This window comes from Oryzias melastigma, linkage group LG8, assembly GCF_002922805.2.
Source record: "Oryzias melastigma strain HK-1 linkage group LG8, ASM292280v2, whole genome shotgun sequence".
In the NCBI taxonomy this organism is placed as follows: domain Eukaryota; kingdom Metazoa; phylum Chordata; class Actinopteri; order Beloniformes; family Adrianichthyidae; genus Oryzias; species Oryzias melastigma.
In genome coordinates this window covers 14,467,577-14,480,843 of record NC_050519.1, presented here as the reverse complement: position 1 = coordinate 14,480,843, position 13,267 = coordinate 14,467,577, and the positions used below count along the sequence as shown (strand labels likewise).

At 38.7% G+C, this 13,267-nt stretch overlaps 1 protein-coding gene across 1 annotated transcript in view; it reads left to right on the top strand.

Annotated features, from left to right (window-relative positions):
* The first annotated feature begins 13 nt into the window (after nucleotides 1-13).
* Nucleotides 14-13,267, top strand: part of LOC112146317 (protein phosphatase 1 regulatory subunit 29) — a 97,327-nt gene continuing 84,073 nt past the window's right edge. The window contains exon 1 of the mRNA XM_024272084.2: nucleotides 14-126. The gene's annotated coding sequence lies outside the window, so the exon portion shown is untranslated. The remainder of the gene's footprint in view (nucleotides 127-13,267) is intronic.

Genomic DNA, 13,267 nt, shown 5'->3' with positions numbered 1-13,267 from the left:
ATCTCTCTCAGTCATCCTCTCCCGCTTTGGATGCTGAGCCTGCAACGTTGGACAAGAAATAAATAATAAAAGCCTCGCTTTGCTCCAGCCGGCGGACGCATCCTTTGGAAGGGAAGCGAATAAAAGGTATTATGCATTTTTTTTAATCATCTTTAAATCAGAGATTTGTCTGTGATCAGTCTCATGCAGTAGAGGCGAGAACGCACCTGCCTGCCCTGCGCACGGTCTTGAATAGAAAAAAAAAACTCTCAAAATGAATTATGCAAGAGCATTGAAGCGTGTTTTTTTCCCTGCTGAGTGTCTTGTGGCAACAATTACTATTATTCCTGCGCGTTTGGGTTTGGAGGCTCACCCCGGTGATTAAATCTGTGCTCACAGATTTGAAGTGTCACATGAAGCCAGGCTGGTGTTTACCCTGCATGCTGCACTGAGAGGATGGCCAGGCAGAGTGTACGCGCCATGGGCAGATGTGCTGAAGGGATTTAGTATCGAGGGAGGAATCAGGGAAGGGAAAAAAAAAAAAAAAAAAAAAAAAAAACCTGGTGATGGATGCACGCAGGCGTGCGTTTCCAGCATGTTTTCTTTGTAAAACGCTTCTCCTTCCCCTGATGGGAGAGCAAAAGTGACTTCTTCTCCATGCAGGAGTCACTAGTGCACGTCTGTGATTTGAGAGCGTGCACGTGAGAGTGAGAGATCTCACGCCATAGCAGCAACAGTGTCTGACTATACTGACCGATGGACCACACAGATTTTCTACGCCCACACACTGTGGACTGCAGGGAGCAGCTTGTTCAAAAATCATCTTCAGCGCGGTTGTTGCATTGTCTGCGGCGAGTTGTGCGTGCACACGCGCACGCTTGTCTGGAAATGCAGGGGGGGACAGGGGGGAGAGTGCAGTGCCTCGGCTCTCCGGCATTAAGCCGTGCTCATTAAAATGAGCTTTTGGTGGGTCATGAGCCCAACATGTTGCGCAGATGAAGTGATGCTGACTTTGGGCTTGAGCTTGATGCAGCAAATTTGCACAAACAAATCTTCATTTTATTTTGAAAAACCACATTTAATTTGGCTTTGGAGAGGAACCCCCTCTTATGCCCAGTAAATTAGCTTTTACTACAGTCAATAAGGAAATCTTCTGGCGTTCTTGTCATCGATCACTGCCCGTACTCTCTTCAATTACACAGAATCCAGGATGGGTAACAGCCTCAGCTGCATGCCCTACATTACTCATCTATGTATCTTCCTTTGCACCAAAATTCCTGATCTTGCTCCTGGAGGAATGATGAGCCAATCAATTGCAATCACACATCAGGGAGCATGAAATGCAGGCCAAAGAGACCGAGGTAACCACCACCTACTAGGGAAAACCTCTGCTGCTGCCTCATCTTCACTCATCAGTCCACATTCCAGGGATGCCGTCTGCTTGGGTTGCATCTCAGTTTGTGGTGGACGCGTATTGTTAAAGCTCTTAAAGTGTGTTTTGCTCTTGTTGGGTCGTCAAACAAGCACAAAACAGCCGGGGTTAGATTTGGTTTCCTTAAAAGAAGGAAACAAGAACGGGACTGCCTTTGGAGGAAAGGACACGTCACTGGAAGCTTCTGCAGCTCCTGAAAAGTTAATGACAAGAGCAAGCGGCGCTATTATACAGGCTCGACCTCTGTCCTCTGAGGCCGAGACATGTCAAGCTCCAATGACCCAATTAAATCACCTCACACTTGGGTCCTGAGATGGCTCTATATTGTGAAATGGGACGCAGCAAAACGCCAAGAAGCAAATGACTGACAAGAGTACATTTGTATAATAGTATAATGTTATAATATAATAGTTTTATCTTTTTTTTGCCAAATGTTTTCAAATATGAGTTGCTATGAATTGAATGAAAACCTCTATGTAATGCCTCACTTTTACTGGTTAAGGCATCAATGTCCTTGAACTCATAAAACGTCTGTCTGTTTGGATTCCTCAGGTCTATTCCAGAGACCTTTCTCTCATCACTGCATCACATTCCTCACATTCCTCTTTCATGAGTTAAGCACAAACAACACTTGTTTGAATCCTTAAAGCCTCGCAGGCCTCCGTAGTTGTAAAGCAAACCCAGATAATGATTCTTCCACCGTCCTGATTGCCAGTTGAGTCTAGAGATACATACAAGTCCATTCAAGTTTAGTTTCAAGACCACAAATGTAGTCAGAAATAAAAAGTAATTTTAATTATTTTATTTTTGTACTTTAAAAAACAAGGCGACAGTCCCAGAAAAGAAATAACAGCAGAAAATGTTCTTATATAGAGATGACAATGACATGCTGAAGGGAAAAATGGAGAAAAAAAACATTGTTCTGTATCTCAAAGCTCAGGTCCTAAATGAATTATAAATGAAATACCTTCTAATGAAAAATCTATGGGAAAGGGCGCAAATGCACGTTTCAGGCTGTCGTGTTCAAAACTCTGGCGTTTTTCTTTAACTATTGAAGTTTCTACAACTGTTTTTGGGCTCTACGAACAAAATGCGCTGCCATTGAATGTACATTGAAAGTTAAACCGGGCTGAACTTTAACCAATCAGGGACTCTACTTTAGTAGTGACGTATGGGTGGCGTCCTTCCTAATTCACGGAAATGCCAGCTATTTGAAAATTGATCATGAAGGTGAAATGTACCTGGAAAAGCCTGGAGCAAGATTCATGAGATCTGCACCGCTTCAACATTTCACTCCAATCCTCTACCACCTTTAGGGCTGTGGATCGTTACTTAAATGCTGATCTAACTCGATTCACAAACACAGATTGAACCACGATTCCTACTTTCTAAGATAATGTGTTTTACTGCTACTATGTGTTTTTACTGGATGTACTTAATTTAAATGGTTTGTAACAAATAATTTCGACTTTTATTTAAAACAGTTGATCAGAATCAACAAAAATAATAACAACACATTGATTTAGACAAGAAAAAACAATATTTGTCATTTTAAACAAGCATTTTCTGGTTAACTTTAGCAGTAAACAAAACCTAAACATCAGTGTTGTTTTGGATCATTTAAGAACAAATCCTGAAACTGTTCTACCTTTTCTTCCTCTCTTAAAGTTCTGCAACAGGTTCTAAAGCGCTGCATTTTGGTGCAAAGCTGTTAAAAAAAGCTGCTTTTCTCCACTGCAGAATCAACTGTGATTACATAATCACGTTACTGTGGTGCAGCGCTGCTTAAGGCTTCTTTTCTCCGCTTCAGAATCTGCTGGAATCACATTAATTGTATAAAATATTGAGGAGTTATCAGAATCAAAAGAAAACAAAGCTCTGATGTCAACTTGTTTGTTTTTTTAGAACTTAAGTCTATAACTACTAAAAAAGTTTAGATATAAACTTAAAATTTAATGTTATTCCACATTTCAGGGCAAAAAAACACATAGTTCCCGAATTGTATTTTTACTACACTCTACTATATTTTTAAAGGTCATGAATCTGTCACAAATATTCGTGCTCTACTTTTTGAGAGTTGGTTGCGAGTATCCGAGTACTCGCATACGTGTTACAGCTCTACTTCCAACTGTAGGTGGCAAACATGCGTTAGTAAACGGATGAAAGGGAAAAAGAAGGAGAAGCCCCTCCCTGCTCGTCTAGTGTGATCAACACATAATAAAAGTTCGTTTAAAATTGAGCTTTCTGCGCGTTCTTGAACATGTTTGGGGTGAATCTAGCTTTATACCTAACCTAGACGATCCATTACGTCATTTTTGAGAATATTTGCGTATTTCTGACTATTTTGCGACTACATTTGTGCATTTGGCTTCTTATCCATCTCTCTCTCCATACAAGTATCAAATGGGTTTCAGATGAGGATTTGTCTTGTGTTTATTTAGTTTTGCTAAGTAAAGAAATAACATTTTCCTTCATTTAAGATTCATTAAGGACAGGTATGAACAACCCTTCTGCATGATAATCTACTCTTTGAAAATCCATCCATTTTCTTAACCCGCTATTTCCCTTTTATTTCTTTTGGGGTCATGAGGCTGCTGGAGCCTATCCCGGCTACTGTTAGGCGAAGGCCAGGTGTACTCTGGACAGGAGGCCAGTCTGTCGCAGGGCCTTACAATCACTCTGACACACCAAGAGATACTTTAGATCAGCCTATGAACCCACGATTGATGTTTTTGAGCTGTGGGAGGAGTTCAGAGATCCCACGCATGCACGGGGAGAACATGCAAACTCCACACGGAAAGGTCCCAGCTGGGATTCCTCTTGCTGTGCAGCGCTTACCACTCCACCACCGTGCAGCCCTCGTCTGAAAATATCACTCTAAAGTCATGTACATTTCAGCATCAAATGCTTCTGTTTGATCGTGTGACGATAAAATATTCTGATGAAACTCTGGTTCAGAACATTTATTTGAAATATTCACTGTCAGCTCAGCTCAAGCAGAGTTGGTAATCTCAGATCTGTAAGCCCTACCCAACACCCCCGCCCTGGCCTCTTTTTCCCAGCCACGCCCTCCAAATCGATTTCTGCATCCATCAGGGGGGATTATGCAAAGATCCCGAGAGGGATAACTCTTGGGGGTCATTCACACTTGCTCACTCCACTACATCCCATTCTTGGCCACGGCTCGCCGTGCTCTCTTTCAGCCTACCAGCTGTTGGAGAGCTCCGCGCAATCAATACAGCAGTCATGTTTCACAACAACTGTCATTCCTTCACTGCCAGGACCCGGTGGGAGGTCCCCCAGGGCAAGCAAATGAGAAATTCACTTGAAACTTATTTGCTGACAAGACTTAAAAAGAGTCATCAGCAGTGAGAGATTTAAAGCATTTGATTGCAGTTTATTATGTGCCTCTGCAGGTACGGAAGCCTGAACTGGTGAAAGCTTTTTTTTTATATAAATGGAGAGTATAAAAGGAGAGCAGACCTTTTGCAGACTGAGGCTGTAAAGAGAATACAGAAAAGGAGCAACAGGACAGGAATAAAACAAAAATGGCAACAATGGAGGAGAATGGGATCAAGGGGGCTTTCAGTCTAGTCCAGCGGACTGATCAGCTGGTTTGTTTGGAATACGTTTTGAATTTAATACTGTCGTTTGGTTTGGCAAATAAAACTGAAAAACAAAGATTTGCCAATTTGGTGGTGATGTAGCCCTATATGAGTATAATGCAACCACTAAGGGGCACACTTAAGGGCTTTTGTGGTCTTAAAGTCCCACTCCGATCATCTTTATCATCCTTTGATCTGTAAAATCGACCTCAGTGGTCTTTTAATTATGATTATGTGGTAGCATTTTATAAGATTCCTTAACAAGCTTTAATAACACACTAACAAACATTATTAACGTGTTTATAAGGTGTTAGTATTACATTTATTGGCACAATAAGGAGAATACTTTTTCATCTGCTCCAGATTCACAATGATTTGAATCAAGAAATATTCAGAAATGCAATTTTAAGCGTAATTTTCTTCATATATGACTTCTATCATCAGAAAAATGCTACAAACACGTATTAACACAATAAGTATTATTTTCATCAGAGGGAAAAGTCTGTCGGATCCTTGATCCTTGCGCTTATTCCTAATTTGTATAAATTTGACAAAATGTATTTTCATGGACAGTAAAATATTGAAAGTAATTTAAGGTTTAAGTTGATTTATTCTGAAAGAATATTCATGCCTGTTTTTATTTGTATTAATATTACAAAAATTACAATATTTACATTTTAAAGATTTAGTTTTACTGTGTTCAATAAATGTTTATCCTGTTTGCTCTGCGACCTAAGGTGTGTTTTGGATTTTGGCCCCCTGAGTGATTGAGTTTGACTCCCCTGACCTACAGGGTGTTGGAGGAAATTGGTCTAATATTGGTGGAAGAAGGAGAAGCGGCAGAGAGAAAGAGGAAAAGAGGAGTGTAGAACTACACACTGGATATCCTGAGTGTTCTAGAGACCAGAAGGAAAGAGACGGTGGATTTTAGATTTGGAGAAAGCTGTTTTATCATGGAGTGGACTGAAAGTGAAGCAGAGGAGTGATCCTGAAGGAGGAGTTTGCTAAGAATGTTCTGGAGGTGAAGATGGTGTCAGATTGGATGATGAGGCTGAAACTGGGAGCTGAAGTTGTGATGTTGAATCTTGTCAGTGGTTTGTGCCCCTCAGGTAGAATGTGAACTAAAGGAGAAATTATGGAGGGAGATGGATGAGGTGATCCCGAGTGTCCCTCAAGGGGAGAGAGTGGAGATTGGGACAGACTGTAACAGACATGGAGGTGAGGGAAGCAGAGGTGATAAAGAAGTACGTTTGGTCTTCAGGACAGGAGTGTAGAAGGAGAGATGATCGTGTCTTTGCAAAGAGAATGAAACTGACAGTAGTGAAGACATATTTCCAGAAAAAAGTAAAGAAGAAACACAGGCTATGTATAATTCCTAACTAATAAAAAAGCTATATAGTGCCAAACTATCTCGTGCCCTGGATTATAAAAAGCAATTTGGACACCATGATCACTACTTTTATTTAATTTTTTTCTGATGTCATCAATTTCATCAAATGTAAATCAAATCAATACAAACATTTTACAATGTCTATTTGTGAATCCACTGTGTTCTGATTATGAAAATGTGTATAGTTTATTAAAAAATTACCTTCAAATACGATTTTTTTGCAGAAATTGTTTGAGCGCAGTTCATTGTGTTCTATATTTGCTAATGTAGTGAATGGCGAACGCACTTTAGTGTCTCTGAGGTTGTGTCCTAATTCCCCCCCAATTACTATATAGTGCATTCAGCATTTTCTAGTGCTGTACGAATCTACTAATTCCAAAATCATGTGCACTCGAAATTTCCAGGAAGTCTTTGCGAAAAACTTGATGCTCACTAGATTAGCGAATATAGACCACAATGCATTGTGGTTGAACAATTTTGAACAAAAAAACGTGTTTAAATCTAATATTTGAATAAACCATCAGAACACAGTGGAGTCATAAATAAATGTGAAATGTTCATATTGATTCAATTTCCTGTCATGAAATCGGTGACGTCATATCTGGTATTTAGAAAAACGAAAGAAAAATAGTGGTCATCGTGTCCGAATTACCTTTAAAATCCAGGGCAGTATATAGTCCCACACTATATAGTATTTTAGTAGTTAGGGGGGTCAGACACAACTCAAATCTACAATTCCAAAATCAAGTGCACAAGAAATTTCCCAGAAGTCTTTGCAAAAAATTAGAGAGAATCGATTCTCACTACATTAGTAAAGATAGACCAGAATGCATAAAGTATTTTTAATGAAATGTTTTATTTAAATACATAGTGCACTATATAGTGTGTAGGGATGGAATTTATTAGTATTTATTTATTAGTATGTATTTAGTATTTAAATGTTTTTCCCTTTTGGGTTCACATTGGTGTTCATGTTGTTGTCATACATCAGTTTGCTCTTGCAGGGAAACCCTTAAGCCTTGCTTCCACTGAGAGGTCGGGTATTTTTGAACGTTTCTATTGCGTGGTTCTATTGTTTCTATAGTAAAACGTACCCCATCTGTTGTAGGTCCATAGAAAAATGGAACTGGATGCTGTAGCCGCTCGTTGATTGGCAGAAAGAGACATTAGAAAGTACCAATTTAGTGCTAAGCTAGCATTTCCATTTTCCTCTTTATGGTGCTATTCTTATTACTGCAATCTTCTTTCAAGCCACAGTGAATTCCTGTTATATGAGGTGTAAAAAAAAAGTAAAGCAAGAAAAAGAGGAGCTGCTGGATGACCTCCATTGTTGTTACTTTTCTAGTCGTCGCACTACTAGCGGTCGGAATCACGCATGCGCCGTGAAAACAAACCGCTCAGTGGCAGCGAGGCTTAACTGAGTGGAAACGCTCACCAGAATTAACTGGTACTACTACTCCTTAGTGGACCGGACCGGACCAGACCAGACCACTCAGTGCAAACAAGACTTGATTTGAAAGCTAGCTTCTTTTATTTCTCAACAATATGCTTCCAAATCTCTTAAATAAAAGCAGAAAAACACTGATTTGATGTAAAGATCCATCTTTTAGAGCCTCACCATCTCTGTTATAACCAGTAAAATTAGTGTTGCTACATCAAACCTTTATGCACTTCAGGAGCTGAGCATAACTCGTCTTTCTAGTCATTTTCTATTACCGACCTACAAAAGAGTCTATAAACATCACACAATCTGTGTATCACAAAAACATTTAGAGGCTAAAAGCAAAATATGCAACTCAATGAGCCGGCAGCATTGTCAAGTGTAGTCATCCTATGATGTTACTGAAATCAAAACTTCGCTTTTTGACAAGCGGAGTGACAAAGTGGTGCCATGTGGCCTGACACTGACAAAATCTTTTTGACAGAGAGTATCTGTTCATGGGAGAGGCGCCGTACGTCTGTCAAGAGAAAGAGGTTGTTTTTTTATCCACCAATGAACCCATGAATACCAGTTATTGGACATTTTAATTGATGAAAAATTACATTTCAATGGTTCATTATACAATTCCCGATGTTTGTCTGTTAGTCATTTGGGACTAAACGCTCCTGACATGTCGTCACCTCAGCGGGTTCTGCCCCACTTCCTGTTTGAACTTCTCCTGCTCTGTCTGCTGCTTTGCACTGCGGCATTCTTGCCAGCTAGAAGCCCCAGTGTCTTGTCATCCAGCCCCTGACTGAGGGTCTGATTTAATCACCCCCTCATGTCTTTGAACAAACATTTTCTGCCAAGCGCGATGAAATAAAAGCCTTAAATGCCACAGCCAGCTTTTGGTACCTCGACATTCTGGTCTAAATCAACTTTTAGGAAAAAAAAGTAGGACATCTTGACAAAAATATGTATATATTTGGACATTTTTGACAATTTTGTAAACTGTAGCCAAACAAAAGACCTACATAACTATCATAAATGATTAAATGCCACCTTTGGCAGCAATAATTTCAAGTCTTTATTTCAGCTTCAAAAGACTTTTAAGTGAATTTTACCCCACAAATTTGCATCAGCTGACTTAAGCTTCAGGGGATTTGATTATGCGCTGCTTTCTTTTTAAGTGCTACACAGAATTCAATTAGTTTGGTTTAAATTCTGGGTTTTGATTGTTGTGATGCCAGAATGTGACCATCATTGTTTGCAGCCACAATGCCTAACACCGTGTAGATTTTCTGGGGCTTTTTCACACTATTGTTGTCCTGCGTGACCTAGTTTTAGGTAAGCTTTTGCTGTTAGACAGATGGCCTGACTGAGGTATGATATAACCACTCCCTGATGTCTCTATACAAATGTTTTTCTTAATTTTTAATTTCATTTTTTGTTGCCGGGAAGGATGACGTAAGAGCCATAGATGTAGTTAGACTGGGGTATGCAGAGGCCGTCTCAGAAAGTGACAGAATTTTGAAGACAGGCCAAAACCAATCAATTAGAGATATGTGTTGGCAAGAGTCTGGTGATACAATAGGTATCGCGATAACTGACTCACGATGCGATATGTATCACGATATATCCCAAGACTGTAACTAACCAATTTTTAACTCTTTTTTTTCAAGTATGACTTGGAAAATAACTTTTCCTGAATATTAACCCATTGTAATAAAATGGCAAAATGTATATATTGATTGCAATGTTAAGTACTGCAACTATCTCTTATGTACAAGTTGCTTTTACCCAAGTAAATTCAGTGTTTTTCTTTTGATAAATTAAGACAAATTTGTTCTTAAAGGGAAAAATTAACATTGTCTGATTTCCAAAATATTATTTTTTTTCAGAATAAAAAAAAATTGTGGAAAACAAAAGCAAAATGTTGAAGGACGCCCATAAATAGTGAATTAAATATTGCCATGTCATCATTTTAAATCGATACAACTGCAAATCTAATTTTTTCCTACTGCCCCACAATTAAAAGGCAAATTCACACTATAAAAATATAATCATATTCATCCATCTCCATCTGTTTAATCCCTCATGGGGTCACGGGGCTGCTGGAACCTAACCCGACTACTGTTGAGTGAAGGCGGGGTACATCTTGGATACGTCGCCAGTTTAGTTGAATCGTTAGCGAGATCTTTATTCTATAGTAATCTCAATAATTGATCATTTGCGGTGCTAATATACCAGATTTCTCCTATTTTACATGAAGCTAAATAAGCATTAATGAAACAAGGACTGGGTATCGCCAAAAATGTCCAGAATTGATTTGATTCACCAGAGCCAGGATCGATTCGATTCAGATTTTTTTTTCTGATTCTTTTGATCCACTTAATTCAATTTGATTCAATTTTGAGTTTGGACGGTTTACACATTTATTACGTTTTGATTATATTTCTATTAATCTGATACAGTTCAAATACTGTCAAAATCTATAAGTGAAATTATAATGAGATGTGAATACCATACAGTGTTACGTGGATGCTCAAACGGAGAAGTCCAACAATTGTTCTGCCTCTTCTGGAGGGCATTTCAGTTTGGCCACTAGGTGGAGATAACGCTGTAGCAGTACACCTTATTCCAGAAGAAGAAAGTATAATAAAAAAAATGTTTGAAACCACAAATGGTTTCTTTAAACAATATTTACTTAGATGCTTGTGAGTTTATAAAGATGTTCCTTTAGTCAGAAATGTATGTTTAGGTTGAACATATAATGGCAAATTATACGTTAGACTCAAGCTAGCAGACTTCAGCATTATCCATTAGATCAATGTCTACTTTTATGGATTGATTATTGATCTATTAGGCTTAGATAAATTAATTAATTTTATCAATCCAGCCCTCAGCTCCATCGTTTTGCATTCTTACGCATTTTTCGCCTGCTGCGACTTATACTCCAAAGTGACTTGTAGTCCGAAAATGCGGTGGATCTTTTGTTTTTTATTCATGTTTGTTAAGTAGTTGTAGTAAAACACAAGTTATTAAGCATATAAAAAATACGAGTCTAAACAGTCTCCAAAGAACTCATCTCAATATGTTGAGGCGTTTTCAGAGGCGTTTTTAGATTTTGTTTTTTTCAAATCCAACTCAATAATAAGTTGACCCCCTAATATGTAATTACTAACTAGCTTTCATAATTTATTCATGATACCCTCAGAGGAAAATCTTCTTTTATTTAATAATTTTGTTTTAATTTGTAATTTCGGCTTCATCTAAAAAGCTGAAATTAAGGTTAAAATAATGATTCGCTGGTGTCTGTATGGAGGTTTTAGTCTAAGCCCTGCCAGAGGCCTCACTCTTCTGTTTGCCTGTTTTTTTTTTCCCCGTGGAGGCAAAGACTGCTTTAGCTTCTTTCATCAGTTAAGAACATGCATGTTCAGTTGAATGATTATTTTAAATCCCACTTTAGAGAGAGGGAGAGAGTTTTTCACGGTTGTCTGTCTGAGTCAGACCCAGAGTGGGTCAAACTGTCCAGGCTAGGGTGCACTTTGAGTGTTTTTTTAAGTTTAATGATCACTAACACCCACAACAAATTAGGTAAACTTAAAAAAAGGTAGTGTGGAGCTTTTATTTGTCATTTTTGTATTCAAACCTCGAATAGGATTACATAATAACCTAAATTATCAGCGACACTAATGCAGTGTGGTAGTGTACGGCACTCTATCCATTTCTTTCTGCTTGAGGGCGTCTCTTTTTTAATATTTGCACGTACGCGTGTTAAGAAAGGACACCATCTGCTGTGATCTTTGGTTTGTGCCAACCCCCCACCTTCTTAACCCACGCCCTTTGCTCCATTGTACAAAATCCCTCAGTGTTGGAGTTTGATGCAGAAGCGAAGGAAAAAGACAGATGCATGTATGCAGGAGTGAAGCAGAGAGAAAGAGTGGGAGTGATGCAGCGAGCGCCGGAATCGTTAAATCCCGATGAATATAAACAAATAGGCTTCTGCTGGCGTTTTAACCTCTGGCACTTTAATGGTAGGTAGAGGCTCAACGGACTGAAGACTCCAGTGTCAAACACTAACATTTAGGATTGTAATTACACAAACACATGCGTACAGAGTGGATTTTGTAATAACGCTTTTTTTTTCTTTAACCCGAATTGCCCTAGATTAATTTGGCAGCTGTGTCATCTCCTTCTCCTCTTTCTTTGTCTGTTTTTTTTCCTCTCCCTCGAATATCCGTCCCTTCTACTCTTCGCTCGTCTTTCCAGTTCTCTTTCCCCCTCTTAGAACTGACTGCTAAGATCTGGGTATAAATATTTCAGCTCTGTCACCCGTTCTGCAACTGCAGCTTCACATTAGAGACAGTACTGTATATCCAGTTGCCACTGTGTGTGTGTGTGTTTGGGGGTGTGTGTGTGTGTGTTAGGCAGTGTTTGGTTAGATGAGGGCTTGCTGGTCTGTTCTGCTAAAGCATCTGTTTGTACTGTAGTTTTGTGCAACAGCCACAAAAAAACGGATTGTTAAGAAATCTTGGCAACTCTATTTAGAGTCTGCTGTTAAAAAAAATAATTGTTTAGTTTTTCTTCCATTTGTGGGGACCTTACACGAAGTCCCCATTAATTATTGGTGGTTTGTGTAAAATTTGCAAATTTTATTTAAATCAGGTCCCCAGGTAAAATGTTCATTCGTATATTTTTGAGTCCTCACATGGCATGGTTGCAACAAGTGCATCCAAAAACTTGAAACTTTTACAAATTTTTAAGTGATAGAGGTGATCAGCATTTTTTTCTTAGTATCCCTGATTTTTTTCAGTGTTCTAGTACTTCAGGAAAGGGTGGTCCCCGCAAGTGATGACTACAAAATTGGTACTCACAAAAAATGAAAACCAGTATGTGTGTGTGTGTGTGTGTGTTTTAGGCAGTGTTTGGTTAGATGAGGGCTTGCTGGTCTGTTCTGCTAAAGCATCTGTTTGTACTGTAGTTTTGTGCCACAGCCACAAAAAAACGGATTGTTAAGAAATCTTGGCAACTCTATTTAGAGTCTGCTGTTATGAAAATGTTAATGCAGCTTCTGGCTTTTGATGCATTAACAGAGCCAACATCTTATGACTAAATTCAAGTTTTGATTCAATGACTCAAATTTTTTTCTCTGTTTCAGCACAAAGTCAGTTTTTAACCGTGACTTACGATTGCATTTAGAAATCTCATAAAGTAAAACTTTTAAAAAATAAATGTTAAATATTAAACTACATTTTATTGATGTATTAATAGAAAGATAAGCCCAGGAACAGGTAAAAAACAGCAAATTTTAAATAATAAAATTGTCACTAGACACAAAAATAGATTTTTTTTTTAACAATTAACCAATACATTAAGAAGAATAATAATCCATCCATCCATCCATCTTCCTCCGCTTCATCCGGGACCGGGTCGCGGGG